Genomic DNA, 23,734 nt, shown 5'->3' on the forward strand with positions numbered 1-23,734 from the left:
AACTTTATTCACTGAAACATAGAATTAGGCATGACTTAAGAGCAATGTTCCCTCTAATTTTTAGTAGTCAGGGTGTGCAAAAATCTTATGTTGTGCAAATTTTTTCCCTGTGACAAAAGTATGTGCGCACTGAATGCACACATGGCACAGTTTATGTAGGTTTACAAAATATTTGACGTAAAACTGCACAGAATAACAACAAAATAACATACATATTTAAGTCTCAGTTATTTTTCTCTCTCCTGTCTTTGGCATTTACCCATTCTTTGTAAACTCTATCTAGACTAATAGAACTTCCATCCAATTGAAAGTTTTTCATTCTCATTAACATATCCAAATGACATTCACCTAAACAGTTTCTCAGCTTGTTTTTGAGTTGATTCATTAGGCTAAAACCTTGCTCACAGTCCCCACTAGATGCAAGAAAGGTTCCCCCAATGTCCATCAACTGTGCAAGGTCGCAAAAACTGTTCATTTTGAAGTACAAATGCCACCATTTGAGCAAAGTTTGAAATCAGTTTGGATTTATTTTTTTCTTGCACGGAAAATTTGAAATCATTAAACTAACTATTACAGTATTTTCAGTTAGAAAATCATGATATTTTAGACATAAAGCATTAACTTGTTCATCGCCAAATGTGAAGTCACAATCTACAATTGCAGAGAAATCAAAAGCTGACCACTCTTGTACCTCATCTTCTGGAAACCTTTCTTCTAAATGAACACAAAGACTATTTATAAAAGTCATTTGTTGACAGCTACGAGGGGTGATTGATAAGTTCGTGGCCTAAGGTAGTATGAGTCAATTTTAGAGAACCTAACACATTTACTTTTCAACATAGTCCCCTCCTACATGTGCACACTTAGTCCAGCGGTCGTGGAGCATACAGATCTCTTCTTTGTAGAAGTGGTCCACAGCAGGGGTGATTGATAAATTTGTGGCCTAAGGTAGAAAGAGATGAGTTATTAACTTCAAACTTTCTGCATTATCACTCAAAGAGTTGAACTGCATGTGCATGTAACGAGAGCGTCTTGGACCTCCAGGTGGTCCACAGCAGGGTTGATTGATAAGTTTGTGGCCTAATGTAGAAGGAGATGAGATATACAACTCTCGTTACATGCACGTGCAGTTCAACTCTTTCAGTGAAAATGCAGAAAGTTTGAAGTTAATAACTCATCTCCTTCTACCTTAGGCCACAAACTTATCAATCACCCCTGCTGTGGACCACTTCTGGAGGTCCAAGACGCCAACTACTACAAAGAAGGGATCCTTGTGCTCCACCACCACTGGAGTATAAATGTAGGAAAAATAAATGTGCTAGGTTTTCTAAAATTGACTCCTTCTACCATAGGGCATGAACTTATCAATCACCCCTCGTATATCTGTGGTCTCATCAACTGCTAATGCGTGAAAATCTGCTGAGGCTATTTCTTCAAACATGTCTTTCTGAACAATATAGTTGATAGTCTCCAGAAAGTCGAACGCATAATTTTTACTTCACCAGCTGTCTGGGAGTTGAACATGCGTCCATTAATGTGTTGAACTGATAAAGAGTTATTCATTTTAACAGCTAAAACACACTGTCGATAAGAACTTTGATCTCCTCTGGGTTTGATCATTTTCGCTCTTGCTCATCTGCACTCAACCGTAACATGCGTAGCACTCCTGTAACAGGTAATGATGGGTTCCGTTGCCTGAGCTTTTGTACACCATCCACATGCAATGTACTTGCCAAATGACCCTCCAAAAAGTCAAGTTTCCAAATATCATCCCACTTCTTTCCACTAGCAAATTCTCCAGCAACTTTCGCATCACGACGATACAAACAGAAAACTTCAGTTTCGGAATCAAACATAAATACTTCTTGTAGCTGAAATTTCATGACCTCATGAGCTTTCGGTGTAGCAGTTTCTACTATTTAGTTAAGCCATTCAACTTTAAACAAATTTGCAGTTCTTTTGCGCTTCACGCCCTTCGCTTCTTTTGAATTCGACGTAGTGAATCAATATCTTTTTCAATAAAAACTTAGTAAGCTATCTACAGGATTTGAAACAGATCTTTTTAGATTTTATGATATGAACACTGTCCGCCAAAGATAGCTGCTGCTGTGATGCAGCTGTACAAACAGGAACAGGAAAGGTGGGGTAACGTAAATTAGTGACGTGCATTGTGGTATTTGAAAAACTGACCAACTAGTTAACAGAAACATTTAGCCAAAAGATTATTTTCAATAAGTATAATTATTAATTACTACATTATTTTAGGTAACTAACCTTTTGTGCGCACATTAATTTCCTTTGTGTGCTGGTTGAAAAACGTGTGCGTGCACACATACGCACAGCTTAGAGGAAACACAAGAGGTATTAAGATTATAAGGGGTATGGACAGGGTGAAAGCATATAGTACCCTCTCCCTGTGGGAAAATACTAAAAACAAGAGATGATAGATTTAAGAGGAGAGGCAAGGGATTTAGGAGGGACATCAAGTGCGGCTTCTTCATGCAAACTCTAATGGTTACTTGTAACAAGCTGCCAGAAGTAGTGGTTAAGGTGGGCATGTTAGCAATATTCAAAAAACATCTAGGTAAGTACACGGATAGAAGAGGTTTAGAGGGCTAAGGGGGAAACGTCGGTGGACAAATGGGATCAATTCATTGGGTAATGCAGTCACCATTGATGAGTTGGGCCAAAGGGCCAGTTTTCATGCTGTATGTCTCTACATTGACACTTGTTCAGTTCTATCCCTTAAACTAGTAATCAATTAGAGGACATGCCCTCTGCTTCATAAGTAATAATCTCTGAAATTCCCTCGCTGGGTCTCTCCATCTTCCTGCTCTCCTCATTTTTATGACATTCGTTATAACCTACTTGTATGGCCAAGCACCTTCCCTTTGTGACTGAACATCAAACACTGTTTGCTAACACTGCTGGAGTACACACAACACTAAAGAAATGGGCTTCGCATAGGTACAATGTCGATATTCAATTAATGGAATATTTCTTACCACCTCGGAAACCACGTCCAACTTGACCTCCAACATGAGCTCCCCTCATCTGACCTTTTGCACCTGGTGGTCATGGCAAAAATCGCTGAAGTGGGAGTAGTTTCGCTGGATCAATATAAAGCTGGAAGCGGGAAGAAAATGGAAATAAATCCAAGCATACTCGACTCAGGTAGCTCACGTAAGAAAATACATTCATTGTGCTCCAAGAAAAAGATGGATTAACAACCTTGCAGCTATTCTTATGTGCATGACTGTAAAATGTATAAACTGGGCTTGCTATTTGCATGCTACTGTGTGACTTTCTCAAAGAGGGATTTTGTCTCCAAGCCACGTCTGTCAAATAGTCCATTGTTTGATTGCATTCATTGGTGAAGAAGTTTGAAAGAGATAGAGAGTTTAGTAACATAGTGTCCTAAGAATAACCTTTCCCTCAGTGGCCTCAAAACAAAAGAGCTGGTCATTGACTTTAGGAAGGGTGGGAGCAGTGTACATGCCGCTGTCTACACTGACAGTGTTGAGGTTGAGGGGGTAGAAAGCTTCAAGTTCCTGGGACTAAACATCACCAATAGCCCATCTTGATGTCACCACATCACAGCTAAGAAAACTCACCAGCGCCTCTGGAGGCTAAAGAAATTTGGCAGGTCCAAAAGACCCTGACCAATTTTTATAGATACACTATAGAAAGCATTCAGTGTGGATGCATAACAGCATAAGAAACAGCAGAGAGTTGTGGATGCGGTTCAGCAAATCGCTGAAACCAGCCTCCCTATCGACTGCCTGGACTTCTCGCTGCCTCAGTAAAGTAGCCAGCATAACCAAAGATACCACCCATCCTGGACGTTTGCCCTATACCCAATCAGCCAGAAAATACAAAAATTACAAAAGCACATGCCACCAGGCTCAAGGACAATTTCTATCTGCTGTTATCAGATTCTTGAACAGACCTCTTGCATAATGGACATTTGACCTTACAAGCTACCTTGTTATGATTTGTTCATCTGCACTGCATTTTCTTTGTAGCTTTACATAAAAAAATATGAAAGGGATAAATAAGATAGAGGCAGGAAGGTTGTTTCCACCAGTAGGTGAGACTAGAGATAGGGGGCATAGCCTCAAGATTTGGGGGAGTAGATTTAGGACAGAGATGAGGAAGAACTGCTTTTCCCATTGAGTGGTGAATCTGTGAAATTCACTGCCCAATGAAGTAGTGGAAGCTACCTCAGTAAATATATTTAACACAATGTTGGATAGATTTTGCATAGTAGAGGAATTAAGGGTTATGGGGACAAGGTAGGTAGGTGGAGATGAGTCCATGGCCAGATCAGCCATGATCTTATTAAATGGTGGAGCATGTTCGATGGGCCAGGTGGCCGACTCCTGCCCCTGTTTCTTAATGTTCTTTACACTTTATTCTGTATTGTTATTGTTTTTCCTCAATTCACTGTGTAATGATTTGAGCTGTATCAACAGTATGCAAGTCAAGCTTTTCACTGTACTTCAGTGCAGGTGGGAATAGTAAATGAGTACCATTTCCTTTTTCTTCTTGACTAAATTCACCACTTCTTTTCAACATCCAAGGTTCCCTTATCTTGTCCTCCTTGTCCTTCCTTTTTACTGGAACTTACCTAGCTTGTACTCCGTGCAATTTGCTCCAGAGGTCAGAAGTTGATTTGCCCCAAAACTGCTCTTTTCAATTAACCCTTCCTAGTATCTTGTGATTCACCCTGTACAATTTACTCTCCTGCAAGGTCCATACGTATCCTTATGTACAGCTATCTTAAAACATATGGATTTGTGGTCACCGTTCCCCAAATATTCTCCCACTGAAAGGGCAGTAGGCTCATTTCTAACCACTAGATCCAATATGGATCTTACATACTAATTTAAGAAACTCCTGGATGCACCTATCAAATTCTGCTCCAACTAAACATCTTGCACTAAGGAGGTCCCAGTCAACAGAAGTTTAGATTTAGATTTAGACGATGGAATAGATAGCTTTGTTGCCAAGTTTGCAGATGATACAAAGATTGGTGGAGGGGCAGCTAGTATTGAGGAAACAGATAGGACTTAGACAGATTAGGAGAATGGGCAAGAAAGTGGCAAACGAAATACAATGTTGGAAAATGCATGGTCATGCACTTTGGTAGTAGAAATAAATGTGCGGACTATTTTCTAAATGGGGAGAAAATCCAAAAATCTGAGATGCAAAGGGACTTGGGAGTCCTTGTGCAGAGCACCCTAAAGATTAACTTGCAGGTTGATTCAGTGGTGAGGAAGGCAAATGCCATGTAGGCATTCATTTCAAGAGGTCTAGAATACAAGAGCAAGGATGTGATGCTGAGGCTTTATAAGGCACTGGTGAGGCTTCACCTTGAGTATTGTGAACAGTTTTGGGCCCCTCATCTTAGAAAAGATGTATTGTCATTGGAGAGGGTCCAGAGGAGGTTCACGAGAATGATTCTAGGAATGAAAGGGTTATCATACGAAGAACGTTTGATGGCTCTGGATCTGTACTCATTGGAATTCAGAAGGATGAGTGGGGATCTCATTGAAACCTTTCGAATATTGAAAGGCCTTGACAAGGTAGATGTGGAAAGGATGTTAGAAGAGTCTAGGACAAGAGGGCATAGCTTCAGGATAGAGGGGCGCCCTTTCAAAACAGAGATGTGGAGAAATTTCTTTAACCAAAGGGTGGTGAATTTGTGGAATTTGTTGCCACATGCAGCTGTGGAGGCCAGGTTGCTGGGTGTATTTAAGGCAGAGATTGATAGGTTCCTGATTGGACATGGCATCAAAGGTTACGGGGAGAAGGCCTGGAACTGGGGTTGAGGAGGACAGAAGAAAAGGAGAGAGAAAAAGAATTAGCAATGATTGAATAGTGGAGCAGACTCAATGGGCCAGATGGCCCAATTCTGCTCCTATGTCTTATGGTCTAAGTTGAAGACAACCATGATAACAACCCTATTCTTTGTACACCTTTTCCTAAATCTGCCTACATATCTGTCCTTCAATGTCTTGGTGGTTGGGGGGGGGGGTGGAATTCCATAGTATAACCCCATCAGTGTCAGCTCACAGGCGATCCTCATTTTTCAAAAATTATGCAACTTATCACATGGCAGTAGCTTGGAGAGCTTGAATATTATACAGTATAATTTCTATTCAATGTTATAAACTGACAAAGTTTTAATTAATAATCTTGTTAAAGGGCTTAAAGGAAGAGAAAAACAATAATAACATAATGAATTTTATAAGACAAAGTTATTTTGTTCAATCAAAAACCAGATTTTAAAATCTAAACAAGCAAATTGTGGAAACACAAAGCACAAACTGGCTCCAGTATACAAATAAACTACATAAAAAGGTATGACAGTGGAGAAGGAATGGTCAACAACAGTACATGTGGGACACTTGGGGACTAAATGCTTCCAGTCAATCAAGTGGTCTGTGACTACTTGTACAGAATTATGTGGGTCAGTAACCGCTTTCCTGAAAGCTGTCATGATTTTACACCTTTATCATACTGTTTGACAGTAATAATGAAGTGGAAAGTTGCTTATTGAGGATGCTGCCCAGCTTCCGCAGGCTTTGGCATTATCATCCCATTGACTTCAATGGAAATAAAAGCAGGGTACCATCCATTTTGTGCTGCAGTTCAGAATCAAAATTTATCCTCAATTTCTCATCAATTTTCCTTCCTGTCTGCTGGAATCTGCTATCTTTTACCTGCTATTATAAGACCAGAAGCGATAGGTGAAAATTTAGGCCATTCAGCCCATTGAGTTTCTCTAACATTTCATCATAGCTGATTCTTTCTCTGTCTCAACCCCATTCTCCCTGTAACCTGACTAATCAAGAACGTATCAACCACAGTCTTAAGTACACTCAAGCCTCTGGTCTCCACAACTGCTCGTGGCAATAAATTTCATAGATTCATCACCCTCCGGCTAAAGCAGGTGTTCTCAATCTGGGGACCAGGGACCTCTTGGATAAAGGTAGGGGTCCATGACATAACAAAGATTAGGAACCCCTGAGCTAAAGGAATTCCTCCTCATCTCCATTGTAAGTGGATGTCCCTCTATTCTGCGGCTGTGCCCTCTGGTCCTAGTCTCCCCCACTATTGGAAACATCCTCACCACATCCACCCTGTCTAGGCCTTTTAACATTTGATCGGAGCTCCCATGTCGGTCTTCTAAATTCCAGCGAGTACGGGCCCAGAGCCATCAAAAGCTACATATTTTTGTCCATCTGATTTCGGAACATCTGAGTTTTAAAAGGAGCACTGAGCTAATATTTTTTCTCTAGCTTCAGATCAGTTGGGGGCTGATAACTTGCTACACAGAAGGTACTAAAAGTAAAGTGTCCTGATGTGTTTCTGGCTCTCATGAATTCCTGAAAACTCTGGAAAGTGAAAAGTGGAAGTGTTCATGGTCATTTACGCTGGTTATTTGAAATATAAATATTTATTTACTATTTAAGTACTATTTAAAATACATTAAATACTGCTGGTAAGAGCTAATGTGTGTTCCAAACATGTAGTCATTCACTTGACAGGTACATAGATAGGAAAGGCAACCAGGCAAATGTAGTTGGCATAGACAGGCCTCACCATCAGCATGTAGTGGCCCATTTCAGTGCTCTGTTTGCTATGATTCTATGTCTTTTATTGTTAGTATGGGCAATGGGTTTGCAGAATTGGAGATGTAGATAGTTACAATAATGCAGTTTAGGGAGAAAGAAACTATGACTTTAATAGAAACCTGAGACCAAGGATGTATAATGAACTCTGGTCATTTCTAATAGTGTAACATTTCCATTGTGTTCTCTGACGGAAGATTCTATAGATCATGTGAACTCAATTTTTAAAACAAGTATTGTGTAGCTCATTCTGCGGAATGTTAATAATTAATTTCTTGTGAATGGGAAGAGCAGCCAAATCATTGTGGGTGGGTGGTTCTTGGAAATTTGCATCATTCGCTGTAAAAAAAAAGTCACCTCATAGTCAGCAACTACATTTACCGGGTCTTCACTGGGAGTTCACATACTTGGAAAATCAGAATGAAGAAAGGCAAATATGGTGGAGTTAAAAGATAGGAAAAATATTGAAGATTGGCTTTATTTGTCACACGTACGTCGAGACATACTGTGAAATGTGTCGTTTGCACCAAGTCAAGTCAACTCAGTGAGGATTATGCTGGAGGCAGTGTGTAAGTGTCATGCAGCAGGTGCCAACACGACATGCCCTGTAACTCACTATATCTCCGTAACTCCACTTTTGCATTATATTTTGTGCAGAAACCATAGTGCCTCTCAGCGGCACATGGCTGTTGCCGAAAATAAGCATGATACAAGTCACAGAGTTCAAAGGTCAAAGTAAATTAATCAAAGTACATATATGTCACCATGTGCAACCACGTGCCAGGTTTGTTTTCTTGTGGACATACTCAATAAATCCTTAGGAAAATAACCCTAGCAGAATCAATGAAAGTACACCAGCTTGGGCATTCAACTAGTGTGCAAAAGACAACAAACTGTGTAAACGCAAAAAGAAAGAAATAATAATGAATAAATAAGAAATAAATGTTGAGAACATGAGATGAAGAGATTTGAATGACAAAGTGAAACCTGTCAGTAAATTCCATGAGCAATATGAATCCTGAAATTGACTCTAAGGATAAAGAAAGTAACTTTGTACCAAACCTACAGTGATTGCATATACTGCATATATAAAAGGTAGTTCTATTGACTGCATTATTTCAGCACAAAATGAGCAGGGAGGCTGATGTCATGGATCTGTTCAGGGGAAAAACAAGCGAAAATTAAGGATTGCTCTACAATGTTGTTCTGAAGAGCACAAATGTTGAAGGGTATTTCAGCTCTGTCCTTTTGTGCCCAAGAGAGAACAGGCGGAATCTTCTCAACAAAGGGGAACTAATTGAAATAGTGAATGTAAATTCTGATGAGATCTCTAAAAGATTCAGTATATATCACAGACAAGATCAAAACACTAACTCAGGGTATGAGTTCTTAGTCTTACGGCAGAAACCAGGTCGGCCTGTACAAGATTGCTTTATGGGCTTAGAAATGCAAACTCAAGGAAAGGAGCAAAATAGTATAGTAGTTGGACATGGAGTCAATCAGGAAGGACATGCAATGGATAAAGCCAGAAATCAAGGAACGGTATAATAACTGATGAAGATGATAAATAGCCAGCTTTCAGATCAGTTCTGAGAAAGGAAGCAGTGTTGACAAGGAAAATGAAAACCAGACCAAAAGAAAGCTATGGATTGGCACATGAATCCACAGGAAAAAATAACACCGCCTCACCTACAAACTAAGCGGCAGATTGGTGTAGGTAGGTGTGCAAATCTGAAGTGAAAATACGTCAAGGAAATCGCAAAGGAAGAATAAAAGGAAAAGGAGGTGAAGAAATAAAATCAGAAGATGACACAGAATTTGTGGGCACAGTAAATACTGAAGTTGTGCGCATGCCTAGAGTAACTGGATGTGACTGTTCCCTGGACCATTCAGATAAAAAAATGACCAAAAAATCCATGATCATTAATATAAAGATAAGACTGGATTAGGGAATGTAAGGTAACATTACACCTCTAGCATCTGTCATAATTTCCATCCTCCCCTTCTCCATATGCCTGTCACCTCTCCTCACCTATTGCTTGCTAGCTTTTGCTTCACCCTTCCCTTCACCTTTCAGTCCAGTTGAAGGGTCTTAACCTGAGACATCAACTGTCCATTTCACTCCATAGATGCTGCCTGACCTGCTGAGTCCCTCCAGCATTATGTTTGTCGTTCCAGATCTGCAGTCTCGTAGGTCTCTACGTAAAGGACGAATCAAGTTGAAGAAAAAGCTTGAAAAGGAATTTCAATAGGTGGAACAAAACTGGGGCAACAGCCATAATCATTACACTTGATAAATGAGAAAAATGTACTGCGATGAGAGAGAAACTGAATAAATGGCTTAAAATATTCTGAGACTGAGGAAATCGTTATCAAAAGAGACCACTACCCTGTTTCAGCTCTGGAAGAAATCATACTGACTTTAGTAATGGCCAAAACTTTCAACAATTTATGCCAGAAACAGGCACTGGCATGCAAAGCTTGATAAGGAATCTTTACTATTGACAACATTTAACACTCCATCTGTAAAGTACAAGTTCCAACATAGAGTAAAACAGGATGTATTTCAGCAGAAAGTAGGAGAAACAAAGGATGCAAACGAGCTGTAGACATAGCACATGACTTCCAGATCTATACAATATATGACAAAGCCCACATCTGTCATTCCCACAAGGCAATGAAAAGACCCAGAAAGGCTGGGCTCAACTAAATGCTGACAAATGCATCATAATGGAGAAAGCATGCCAGTTCCTTGGAGTGGTATACACACCAGATGAGGCTAAGCTAAGTCCAGAAAAATCAGAGTGATCTCTGAGTCAAAAACACCCAAGGAGAAGGAGCAGCAAAGAAATTTGAGATTTTTAAAAAAAAATCTACAGATATTGCCAATCTGAATTTAAAACAGCAAATGCTGGAAACATTCAACGGGTCAGGCACCATCTGTGGAAAGGGAAGCAAGTTGACATTTCAGTTCAAGGATTCCTTGTCTGAAAGTTATTAAGAGTCTTCAATTGAAATGTTAACAGAAAAGCTTTCTTGGACTGAACTATTTCATTCCTTACACACCACAAAGTATGGCAAACCTAGTAAAACAATGAAAGAAGATGCTGAATAGCAGTGGTCACTAACCCCTGAAACGGATTGTAACAAACATGGGAAGGTGGTGCACACCGCACAGAAAAAAAGATATCAACATACCATTTTACAGGTAGGTACTTATTTTAAAGACCTGGAGCAGCCACTGCTAAAAATGGTAAACTGTAAGCATTTGCATCTAAGCACACATCATCATACCACTTAGAAAGAGAGAGTTATTATGTCTATCTCTGTGGAAAGAAATCCCCAGTCGATTGTGATCTCTTCAATAAACCCGTAAGAAAACCCCAAGCACAGCATTAGGAGACGGCAAAGGTCAGGGTGATGATTCATTTTGAAATATAAGCAGAATAAGAGATGTTGCTGGTAAATGCATGATCTTATCTGGAACCTTAGGAGAGTCATGAGATGCGAGATCCAGCTCGATATAACACCAACAAAACTGAGCAAAATCAGAGGAGACAATGAGCTGCGGATATTTCCCCAGCTACAAACTTGGGTTTTGCTCAAAAGGATGCCACCAATAAGATGCTATTGGTCAAACACAGATGTTGCTTCAAGAGAAGTCTATGGTTCAAACTAGGTCATTTATTCCAAGATATGAGGAAGAATTACTAAAGATGTATGAATGCCACATAGACGTTGAGGAAGTTAATGCTGACAGCTAGATCAAAGACAAGTTTATTGTTGTATGTACAAGTAAATGTATGCACAGCTACAATGAAAAGCTTACCTGCAAGCAGCATCAGATACATAATAAACACAAGAAAAAAACATAAAAGAACACAATTAGAACAACGGCAAATGAAGCATGTTGTAGTGGAAAATAGTCATGGTGTTATACTGAGGCAGTGATTAACATTGTGCAGGGTGTCTCAGGAGCTGAATGGTTGAAGGGAAGTAGCTGCTTTTGAACCTGTTGGTGTGGGACTTCAGGCTGTATGCTGGAATAACATCTACAAAAGTTGAGAGAGAATTGTGTGAGCAAGACATATGTCAGAAATCCGCAGTGTAAAGCGATGATGCCTACTGAAGTTTTACCTAGGCCATGGCATACAGAGCAAGCAAATTTGTTCACGTGTAGATTACCATTCGAAGTTTACATTCTTCCAAAAGCAAAAAACTGACAGGTACAAGAGATACCACAAGAGCTCAAGCTCTAATTACAAAAGAAGGAGTTTCTGAGAAACTGGTGACAGCAGAATCCAATCCATCTCTCGGATAGTTACTGAATTTCGAGAATGATACAGATTCCCAAACATGTCTTTGTCCCCATACTGTCCAAGAGGACACAACTTCATGTAAATAGTACTCATATCAATAGAGAGACAAAAGAAAATCTAGATTTTGAGAGTCATGTCACCTTGCACCTCTTAAGACTAAGATGAAATCATCAAATAAGGTGAATTTTAAGTTATTAATATTTCAGCTTATTTGTGTGTTATACACCTGTTTATTTTGTAACTATGTTAGAAAAGCCTATCAATTAGATTTTCTATGGGATGGAGTGAGCCTTTTGAAGTCATTTGCTTGAGATTTTCTAGACATGTCTTTGAGGAAAACATTGTCTTTCAGCTGTTCCCACTGGCTTTGGCAAGTCCACTGAATTTCATTCTAGTGGGTGAAAATAAGCATCCCAAACATCTGTCAGCACTTTATAATCACTTGCTTTTTTCCATTTGTTTCTATGCAAACTTTTGATGATAGAATAATTTAATTTATGTAGATACTCTCAACTGGCAGACCCAAGGGAGTTTGTTGTTGTTGAAGATAAATCACTTTCTAATACAGTGGAACATCGGAAGAGATTCAGATTAATGGATTATTCAATACATTTTCACTGTTCGTTCTTTTATATCCTCAAAATTCTCAGATTCTGGTTGCTATGCTCTAAATAAAAAACAAGAAAGCAACACATTATACCTATTATAGCATTATCTCTACTCAATGTTTTTAAATAAAGCTACTGCTGTAATACGTATCGAATTATCAGTGAGTGGGAAGTAAGATTAGGGAAGTCATTCTCAATCAAACTATATAATGGCTGAGGTCTTCCAGATTTAAGGGACTGTAAGAGCAGCCAAACAAATGGGTTGCAAGGCAAGGATTTCTATTAATTCAGCACCTTTTGTGACCTTGGTAAATCTAAAAGCATTTTAATGTTAACTAATTCTGTACTGCATTGAATTTGCATGCTGTGAGAACCAACATAAGCAACGCACCAAATCTGGCTGCTGGTTCCACAAAGATCTGATACTAATGTCCCCTGTGTAGGTCAGCTTGTCCCTGCCTTTGGCATTTCAACATTGTAAGGTGGACATCAGGGATAGGCATGAGCTCAGATGCCAGACCAGCAGGGTGTCTCCTCCGCTGTAGCCTCAGCACTGAGAACAGTGGTGATGCACTGACATGCAGTATTGAAGCACAGATGCTTTCTGCATCTGGCCCCAGCTGTATTGGTAATCCTGCAACATCCCTATTCATGTTGATGGGATCGCTGACTAGGGGTAAATAGGGGTTGATTTTATTTTGCGTTATCTTAATACTTTAAACAAGTTTCTAGTATATTAGAATATTTTAAATTGCTTAAGATCATTTGCGCTGTCCATCAAATATTTCCGATTATCAGCAAAAAATAACATTTCAAAGGGCACTAACAACAGTGGACTGTCAAAAGGCCTTTAAGGTTCTGAGAGTGTGACCTCTGGACACTTTGCCTAAGGCCAAGTCATTAATTGTAGGCTGCTGGGCTTGGCAGATGGCCTACCGCCACTGGACCTCCGAGACAATCAATCCATTGGACTCATAAAATGTAAGTGATCGCCAGACAATATGGGAGGTTGGGCATTCTAAATAGCATCACCCCAATGATATCTGTGATAACAGAGTAAGTCTTCAGCTCCAATACCAGCACTAATGCCAGGCTTACCTGGATATATCTGCAGTAGTTTAATTTTCCAGTGCTGGGTAATAGTTAAAGTTGGTGCTCGCATCTTCTGCCTTCTCGCTGGTTATGGTGCCATTTCACTGCCTCAGTGAACTCTGAGTGATGCCTAATAGGGTAGAACACTCTTCCTATAATAGAGATAAAACCTTGGTTTTGCATTACATTTGACCGTGCACCACACCCTCTGCTCAGGTTTCTGCTGTGGTTGGTCCACAAACCTCTATCTAAGAGCCAAGTCTAGCCCCTGCAGTTATGCATACTTGATAAAAGTTAAAATATTAAGAAATCCAGCATAACTATCAGTAAGCAGATGCCAGGAATCTGAAGTAAGAGCTGCAAACACTCTGCAAGTTAGCCAATGCCTGTGGTGAAAGAAAATTAAAAGGTTGATGGTGTTTTCTCAGGTGCTGCCTGAAATGCTGAAATACTTCCAGCATTTTTTTTTCAGAGTAATATCAGATTTGGAACAATGTTACTTTTAAAACAAGTGAAATCAGAAGTCCAGTACAATACATTTCTGTCCTGTGCCTCTGGTGTACTTTTTAAAGAGAGTACCAGAAACAACATTTCAGTCAAACTTTCTCCCAATTATCAAATTTGTCCCTGTGCAGAAATATTTAAATGAGAGTTGGGCTGCTGAGAGACACAAGTAATATCTAATATTGTGATATAATTTTTACATTCACTATTCAAATTGCAAAATTAATGGACTGAATTGCTTTCTGTCTGTGACTGTTCCATCTAAAGTTTCATCTCAATTATCACAAGAAACAAAGAATATTAGCCATCTTACATGTACCAGATACTTTATCTCTGAATGTTGGGGCATTGAATAAACATGAAATGACTGATAGATTAAGCTCCAATCCTGGAAGTGCTTGCCCTCACAATTGTACCTGATGATTTTCGTGCAAAGAACAAAATAGTATCGGTACCTTGATATGCATATGTCAGAGTAAACATAAATGAAATAAATTCTCATGCCGCTCCGCAATGTGAATGTACAAACCAACGACCCGATTAACTAGGAAAAGCAGACACTTGATTCCAGTCAGCAGTGAATTTACTTCTCCGAAGTGGCAACAAACATTCACTTGTCCTGATAGTAGACTTAAGATACCTAAACCACAAAGAATGAGCATAAAAGGGCAGTTCTGGTGAAATGCAAACGTTAAGACGGGAACAATGTGGCTAATGAGACACAGGCAAAGTAACAACAGGAAATCTCCAGATCTTGGTAGATGTACTATTGTCACTTGGAAATGGTATTCAGTAATGACTTTTCTCATTGTATTTGGGAGGATCACATTTTCCTGACATGGAAGATTGACATTCACTGATGCAGAAAACATTTGTTAATTTAGCATAGAAAATCTTTGGTTGCCCTTTTTAAAGAACTCATTGGATGCTTCTGAGCTGGAAATTGTTCTAAAGTTTCAAAAGGATCTAATGGCATATACTGGCACTGATGATTAATGGGCAAGGCTTGGAAGACCTATTTTCAGGCTGAAGCTGTAACTTATCTTTCTGCAATGCAGTGGACTTGACCTCCATGCTTGGGAGCACAAGAAAGTTTCAAATCATCCCTTTCTCTTTGTTGCATTAAAGTCAATTACTTCAACTTTCCAAGAGCTTACAGGGGAAATATTGAAAGCAAAATTGTGTAAATATTCAAACCCTTTGAAATACATCAGATGAAGCCATTCATGCTGATCTCAAACTAATTGATTACAACACTTCTGCAGGCATTAGCTGGCATGGAATTTGCAGGAATGGAATACCAACAATTGCGAATGGAATTGAAGGATTTGCAAAGTAAACTTGAAATAAAAGCGTCTATGTGTACAACCCATATGTTTCCGTGGGATCCTTGTATTCCATTGCTTTGACTGTTATCCAAAATAAATTTATCCAACTTAAAAGGGAAAGAGCCGTAAATAATTTTCTTCTGATTGCAATTTTCAAAGAAATAGAGGAAATAGTTTTGATCATAGTATATTTGTTAACTTAGTGGGATTAAAGTTCATTTTTACAGTTTATGGCAATTTCTGGTTAATGCACAATTTGTATATATAATTTATTTTTTAAAATCTGTTTATATTTTACACAAAGATATGGAAAGTTCTCCAGAGCATTGCCATGTAACTATTGACAGGACGACTGTTTTTTTTTATGGCAAATGGTCGGTTACAGTATGTCTAGGTTATGCTGTCAGAAGATTGGCATTCACCTCATTAATAGCTTAATGCAATTTATAATTAAATGAACATCAGCGCTTTCAGCTGTGTTGCCATGCTTTCTGAAATGGTCAAAAAGGGATGCAGGCAGCTCCTGAGTGGGGCATCATAATCACCTACTGATATGCATTGAATTTAAGATAATTATTTCAAGGAAAGCTAAAATGAATTTGTAATGCCTCACATATTTATCTTGCCAGCTGTAGTAATAGTGTGTCAAAACCAACTGAAATTACTGACTGTAGTGTAGAAAGAGACAGAACTCATTGTCCGACTGTCCCCACATAGGAAAATCTGCAGATGTTGGGAATCCAAAGCAACACACACAAAATGCTGGAGAAACTCAGCAGGCCAGGCAGCATCCATGGAAAAGAGTAAACAGTCGACGTTTTGGGCCGAGATTTGATGAAGGGTCTCGGCTCAAAACATCAACTGTTTACTGTTTTCCACAGATGCTGCCTGGCCTGTCGTGTTCCGCCCCGTGTGAGGCTCGAAGTGGTAGGCCTTGCCACAGGGGCATTCTGAGCAATGGAGGTTAAATACAGTCCAATGCACTCAATGAGTTTAACTCTTTCTGTGCTGTTGGTGAGGTTATTCAGACAGACATTTTCACCATGTATTGTTTGATATAGAAAACCTTTGTTATTTCAAAAGAAAAATCATTGATATTTTTGAAGTACATTTCATTAGCAATTCTCTTGGATACTTTCACAGTCTTCCTCTTTTACTCTTGATTTGGAGGAGGCTGACAACATATTAAAAGGCTCAATGGACTAATATCGTGTCTGACCTGCATAAAGCTCTGTCTACAAGGTTATGTTCAGGTTAATCACTGACGTACATTTTATTACATGAAGACATAAAAGGTAACCAATGCATGGGGAACAGCAAAACCTGAGAGACTAAATGAAATCAATAACAATGTCTGCGGCCTATAACAGGGAACTACCTTTACAGCTAATGATGAAGGTGATGTAATAAGTGCTGTAGGAAAGTTATTGGAGATAGATTTGCATGCCAGTGATGAGAGCTAGTTATCTCAAAGAAAATACCATAATAATTGAGGTGCAAGTGAGGACGAGTTTCCTCAGCAGGTTATGGAATGGAGCCCTCAGGAAAGGACTACATGTAAGGTCAAAGTTGAGGTGAAGTTCTATATTGGAAATAGAAAAATAATAAACAGAAAGCTGGAGGAGCTGGCACAGGGATAGTGAAATGTCAAAGCCTTGAGGCACACAACCATTAACCTGATTACAATGACTGATTGAGTGGTATTTCACATCTCTAACTTTCTCTCTCTTACCATAATATTCTTTGGCTCCAGTGAGGTGCATGCACCAAGTAATACTTCCAGCCTGTGCAAACTTCCTTTACTTTGTCAGTCAATGCAACAACCATATCAGGAAATAATCACATACTTTTCTGTTTATACTTTAATTGTACGAGTGATTTAAGGAGCATTCATTCTGTAAGTTCATTTCCATTTCTCCAGATCCTGTTCCCCTGCTGCTGTTAAATGACTGTAAATAGTGCTTCCTTTGGGTTGATTATATTCAGTATTTGTTAACCACTATATTATTACAGGAATAGAAATGTTGAACTGTTGAATTATACCATATTTTTCTGTGGTTGCAGTAGTGCTTGATATGATTGGTCTTCTGATAAAATCCCGATGCTGTTTTATTTAAATGATCATTATGCAATAATGATAGGCTTTCAAGGCTCTGCCACTGCTGGGCAGAGTTTCCTTTCTGTAATTGTCATCTCAGTGCTTTAGTTCTTTCAGTATTTTCCATTCAGTTCACAGCAACATTTGCTTGTGTTTCTGTAGCATCTCTAATGCAGTTTAATATCAGAAGGTCAGTGCTAACAAGCAAATTTTACCCCCAAGCCAGACAAAAGGGTAGTTGGTCAGATGTCCAAATTCTTCGTCAAAGAGGTGGGTTTTATGGATGACCCTACAGGATGAAGGAGAGATAGACAGGTAGAGGAGTTTAGGGAACAAATTGGAACTTTGGCAACTGAAGGCATGGCTAGCAATGGAGTTGAAATTATTGGTGTGGGAAATTTCAACATAAACACACTCACCTATGAAGGTTACATTCTGGATGGGCTTTCAGAGATGGTTTGTGAGTGGGGACTGGTAAGGCCTGGGAAGCTTTTGTAAAATCAAAATGTCACTTAACTAGAAGCAGGTGTAGTTCCGGGGCATGGTTTTGACCTGAAATGGCAACAATTTGTTTCTCCCTACAGAGGCTGCTTGAACCACTGAGTTCCTTCAGAAAACTGTTTGCTCCTCCAGACCCCAGCATCTGTAGTCTCTCGTGTCACCGGTGCAGTTCAGTGGGAGACAGGTGAAAGAGGCTCAATGAGAAGATTCGAGGAAGTTTGAGTTCTGGATGAATTCACATGGAATGAGGAAGGCCAACCAGAATGCCACTGGAATAGTCAAGTCCAGAAGGAGCAAATGCAAGGCTGAGACAGAGCTGTATCACAGGCAGAAGAAGTGATGGCCATGGTGTGTACACTTATGAAGGGCAAAGTTCATCACAAGAACAAATATGGCACCAAAGCTACAAACTAACTGGGTCTTGGTAATATAATTTCCATGAGCAAGGCTTTATCTCCCATGAACATCAAGATCCGGACAATGTACATGGAATAAAGTGACTGTTGTGCCACAGAATCAACTCTTACACTTTCTTGAAACTGACTGCCTAAAGGTACACAGAACACTTATATTATTCATTCATGCTTTTCAAACTGAATGAAAATGCAATCAGGCCATGTAGGTCAGGCCTCAGCTCCAAATTATTTGCTCCATTGGCCTTTTGTGAATAGAGAAACTAAGTAAATTAGAAGGTTAATTAGCACATGATCTTCATTAGGATTTAATCTTCTTAAACAAAAAGTGGCAAGGTGTAGGGGAGCTCCTTCCCTCCACTAGCCTGAAGGTCACCCACAGACAAGGTGTAGCACCCGCTTAGCCCTCCAGTCAGGGTCACGTGAAGCCATGGGAGCGGGTGGTAGATGGTCGTTTGAGCAGCTGGTGCATATCACAAGTCCTGGTTATGTGACCACTGACACCAGGCAGACAATCTTTGAAGAGTATTGATGATGGCTGGGGTCACTGTCTTATAAAGACACTGCCCAGAAGAAGGCAATGGCAAACCACATCTGTAGAAACATTTGCCAAGAATAATCATGGTAATGAAAGACCATGATTGCCTACGTCACAAGACATGGCACATAACAAACGGACAAAATAAACAGTTATGAAATTCGTAATTCAGTCTTCTTCCAAACCATTGAATTTATGTGGAGCTAAGTTTTGCAACCCTTGCTCCCACAAGCATCCATCATCATGAACATGACTGGTAACCAAATCGTTGACACATGACGGTAAGACATGACAGAAGAGTGCAGTGGATTGAGGGCTTCTGAAACCTCCCCTCAAAAGTAAGCGACACACGCAGTCAACAAAAACCTACACTCAGCTCATGATAAGCCTTCAGCCATGCCTTCTGAGCTTGCACAATTCAATGGCACATTTGCTGGCCTCATTCATTCCAGGGTATTGTTTTCAAATGAATGAGTGGGAATGAAGACTATTACAATGTTCAATGCTCAGTCATTCTCAACAACACAGACAGGCAAGAATTGCAAAAATCCCCAGAGCCTAACCAAAAGAAAATCATGTGAGATGCAAGAGAGACTGCAGATGCCAGAAATCTGAAACAACACACAAGATAATGCATTGATCGTGTGGATAGTTAGAGGCTTTTTCCCAGGGCTGAAATGGCTAGCACAAGAGGGCATAGTTTTAAGGTGCTTGGAAGTAGGTACAGAGGAGATGTCAGGGATAAGATATTTATGCAGAGAGGGGTGAGTGCGTGGAATGGGCTGCAGGCAATGGTGGTGAAGGCGGAAACGATAGGGTCTTTTAAGAGACTCCTGGATAGGTAAATAGAGCTTAGAAAAATAGAGGGCTATGGGTAACCCTAGGTAGTTCTAAGGTAAGGACATGTTTAGCACAGCTTTGTGGGCCGAAGGGCCTGTATTGTAGGCTTTCTACGTTTCTACACAAAAAGCTCAGGGGATCAGACAGCATCTATGGAGAGAAACTGACAGCCAACATTTGGCCTGACACCCTTCATCTGAACTAAAAGCAAGAGGGGACTTACCCGCTATAAATAGGTAAAGGAAGACCTAGTGGGTGATGGGTAGATTCAGGTGAAGGGGGTGAAAGGGGATGATGGAGGGGAGGGTGGGAATGAAGCAAGAACGTAGGAGGTGATTGAGGGCTGAAGATGGAGTCATAGAGAAGAACAGCACAGAAACAGGCCCTTTGGCCCATCTAGTCCATGCTAAAACTATTTAAACTGCCTATTCCCATTGACTTGCACAGGAACCATAGCCCTCCGTATCCCTACTATCCATGTACCTATCCAAACTTTTATTAAACATTGAAATCCGGCTGACATGCAGCACCTGTGCCGGCAGCTCATTCCACACTCTCACGACCCTCTGAGAGAAGTTTCCCCTCATACTCCCCTTAAACTTCTCACCTGTCACCCTTAACTCATGATTTCTGATTGTAGTCCCATCCAACTTTAGTGGAAAAAGCCTTCTTGCATTTACTCTAACTATACCCCTCATAACGAAATTTGAGAGGAGAGGACAGTGGACTATGGAATAACAGGAAGGAGGTGAGGAGGGAGGAATGTGTGGGTGGTGGGCAGATAAAGAGGGTTGTACAGGTGAAAGGGTAGAGGTGATGAGGCCAGTGGGATAAGAAAACAGTACAGGGTGGAATGATCACTGTAAGTTTATAAAAATATCAATATTCATGCTTTCAGGTTGGAGACTACTAAGGCAGAATATGAAGCCCTACTCTGCATCTTGCCTCAGCTTGGCAGTAGAGGAGGCCATGGACTGATATGTCAGTGGAAATTGCAAATTAAATGGCTGGTCACCGGAAGATCCACATGATTCGTGAAATGGTCTATTAACCTGCAATAAAAGTTGAAATAACCTCCATGTGTTTACTTACCTCGTTTGTATTGATTCTTCCATATGTTAAAGCTTTCAAAGTTTTTTTCTCCACACTTGTGGGTCCTCAGTAATTAAAAGTTATGTAAACAAAATCGAGCCAGCCAGGCTGAGATCAGCCATGAAAGTGGTGCTCTTGCTACTTCCAAGTGCCACTGGACATGTGCTACGTCCTGCATGTTTGACTGTGCATGCGTCTTCCAGGATTGGAGTCTTTAACTATGTAAGCTCAACCACAACAAGGTGCAGAGTAAATAAACAGTTGGCAAAATCAAAAATACTTCCCTTGTATCACATCAGGTCATGTACATAATAGTATTCAGAACTAACATTTGGCAGTACATTAGATGGTAGATGAATTCTGCAACAGAAAGCCAAGTAGTCACAGATGACTGCAATAGAAATTGTAAATGGTGGAATGATTGGAAGTAAGCAATATTTTAATTAATTCCTTGTTGATTTTTCTTCTTGTTTGCACATGTTAATGAGGATAAAATACTGTCAATAATTAGCAGATCCTGAGCTGGTCTGCAACCATTCTAATTATAGAACTACAGCTGTCACAAGTGTCTCATTGTAATTTGTCACACAGTGGGCAATCATTCAGTAATTAATAGTTTTCATAATAATTATTAGTTATATCATTACAATTTGGTTTACTTCAACTGCTGTTGCTTATAGAAATGTTCTTAATTGCAATTTTGACTTGGGTTTCTCCCCATTCCCATGACATCGTGCATTGATACTTTTTTGCCAATAGCTTGGGTTTAATACTTTAAATATCAGTGCTTTCCTGAAGAAAATTGCAAGCACCCTTTTGAAATTATCAAACCTACAACAGAGCAAGATGAAAGGACTTTAGTGTCTATATTTTAAAATATTGAAAATGACAAGACAAAAATAAATCATTTTATTTATTTTTATTTAGATGGGCAGCACAGTACTGGCTCTTATGGTCCATTGGACCTATTTTGAATGTGGGAGGAAACCAGAGCACCTGGAGGAAACCCATGTGGTCAGTGGGAGAACGTACAAACTCTTCACAGAGAGTGGCAGAATTGAACCTGGGTTGCTGGCGATATAATAGTGTTATGTAAACTGCTATGCTATTGTGCTGCCCAAGGTGCAGGTGTTTTAAAAAACACACACAATTATAAGCCTATTAGACCACAAGATATAGAAGCAGAATTAGGCCATTTGGCCCATTGAATCTGCTCCACCATTTCATCATGGCTGATCCATTTCCCCTCTCAGCCCCAATCTCATGCTTTCTCTCCGTATCCCTTCATGCCCTGACTAATCAAGAATCTATCAACCTCTGCCTTAAATATACCCAATATTTTGGCCTCCACAGCCACCTATGGCAACAAATTTCACGGAGTCACACTCTCTGGCTAAAGAAATTCCTCCTCACTTCCATTCTAAATGGCTGTGTACTCTGGTGTTAGACTCTCCTTTCATAGGAAGCATCATCTCCACGTCCGCTCTATCAAGGCCTTTCAACATTTGATAGGTTTCAATGAGATCCCCCCCCCCTCCATTCTTCTGAATTCCAGAGAATACAGATACATTATCAATGAACCTGCTCAATAAGCATATTATACAAGATACTATACCTTTTAAGTGTTGAGTATTCTGTATATTGTGCTTACAATGTAACTTTAGCAAATGTCTGTTTAGCACTCTGTTAACTGAGAACGTAGAAGTGATCTGCTAGTCCTATCAGAAAAGATAAGATGCTTTTAATATCTTTTACTCATTTCCAGATTGTCCTTAAAATTTGGAGTCTGGAACGTTAGATTAAAAAGCACTGCCCAGATGATCATTTCTGAAGACGCGACCTGAATAATTAAAGGCTAATTACTTTAAAAAGTTAAGTAAACAGATATTCCTCAATATGGCAAATAAATTTTCTAAGATTAGCTGGCTTAATTCTGTAATAACCTGCTTGTTGGGAAGATGTGTCACAGAGAATTCAACTTTTAGTTATGTACTAACTTACCTTTTTCAGAAAAGAAGGGGAGAACTCCTAGTGGGTGTAGTCAAGATGATAATCAATAAATGTCTACTTCTCTCTCCATAGATGCATTCTGACCAGCTGAGTGTTTCCAGCACTTTGATTTAATTGCAGCTAAGCCAATGAACACCCACAATCTGTTCTAATTGGCAAGCTGTTCGGTGTTTATTAGTGTTTGCTGATTGGGAGGGAGATGGGAAAAGAGGATGGGATGATGGTGTTAGTTACAGCTTGGTATTTAACACCATCATCCCCTCAAAATTAATCAGTGAAATCTAAGATCTGCACCTCAATATCCCTTTGTGCAACTGGATCCTGGATTTCCTCACTTGTAAATCCCAGTCAGTTCAGATTGGCAAAAACATCTCTTCCACAATCTCCATCAGCACAGAAGCACTGCAAGGACGTGTACTTAGCCCCCTGCTCTACTCACTTTACACCTATGACTGTGTGACTAAGTAGAGCTCCAACACTACACAAAGTTTGCTGACGAGACCACTGTTGTGAGCTGTATCAAAGGAGGTGATGAATCAGTATGCAGGAGGGAGATTGAAAACTTGGCTGAGTGGTGTAATAACAACAACCTCTCACTCAATGTCAATAAGACCACGGATCTGATTGTAGACTTCAGGAGAGGGAAACCAGAGGTCCATGAGCCAGCAATCATCAGAGGATCAGAGGTGGAGAGGGTCAGTAACTTTAAATTCCTGGGTGTCACTATCTCAGTGGACCTGTCCTGGACCCA

General features: G+C 39.9%; 1 long non-coding RNA gene across 2 annotated transcripts in view; it reads right to left on the minus strand.

The window, feature by feature from the left end:
• Positions 1–23,734, minus strand: part of LOC134357103 (uncharacterized) — a 98,183-nt gene that overhangs the window by 11,782 nt on the left and 62,667 nt on the right. Inside the window, exons 1-2 of one of the 2 annotated variants that reach the window (XR_010020507.1) lie at positions 13,666–13,801; positions 3,006–3,126 (exon numbers count right to left, since the gene is read on the minus strand). This is a non-coding gene — a long non-coding RNA (uncharacterized LOC134357103). Of the gene's footprint in view, positions 1–3,005; positions 3,127–13,665; positions 13,802–23,734 lie in introns of those variants that run through there. The other variant, XR_010020508.1, reaches the window with a different exon arrangement.

The sequence above is a fragment of the Mobula hypostoma genome, chromosome 15, assembly GCF_963921235.1.
Source record: "Mobula hypostoma chromosome 15, sMobHyp1.1, whole genome shotgun sequence".
Classification (NCBI taxonomy): domain Eukaryota; kingdom Metazoa; phylum Chordata; class Chondrichthyes; order Myliobatiformes; family Myliobatidae; genus Mobula; species Mobula hypostoma.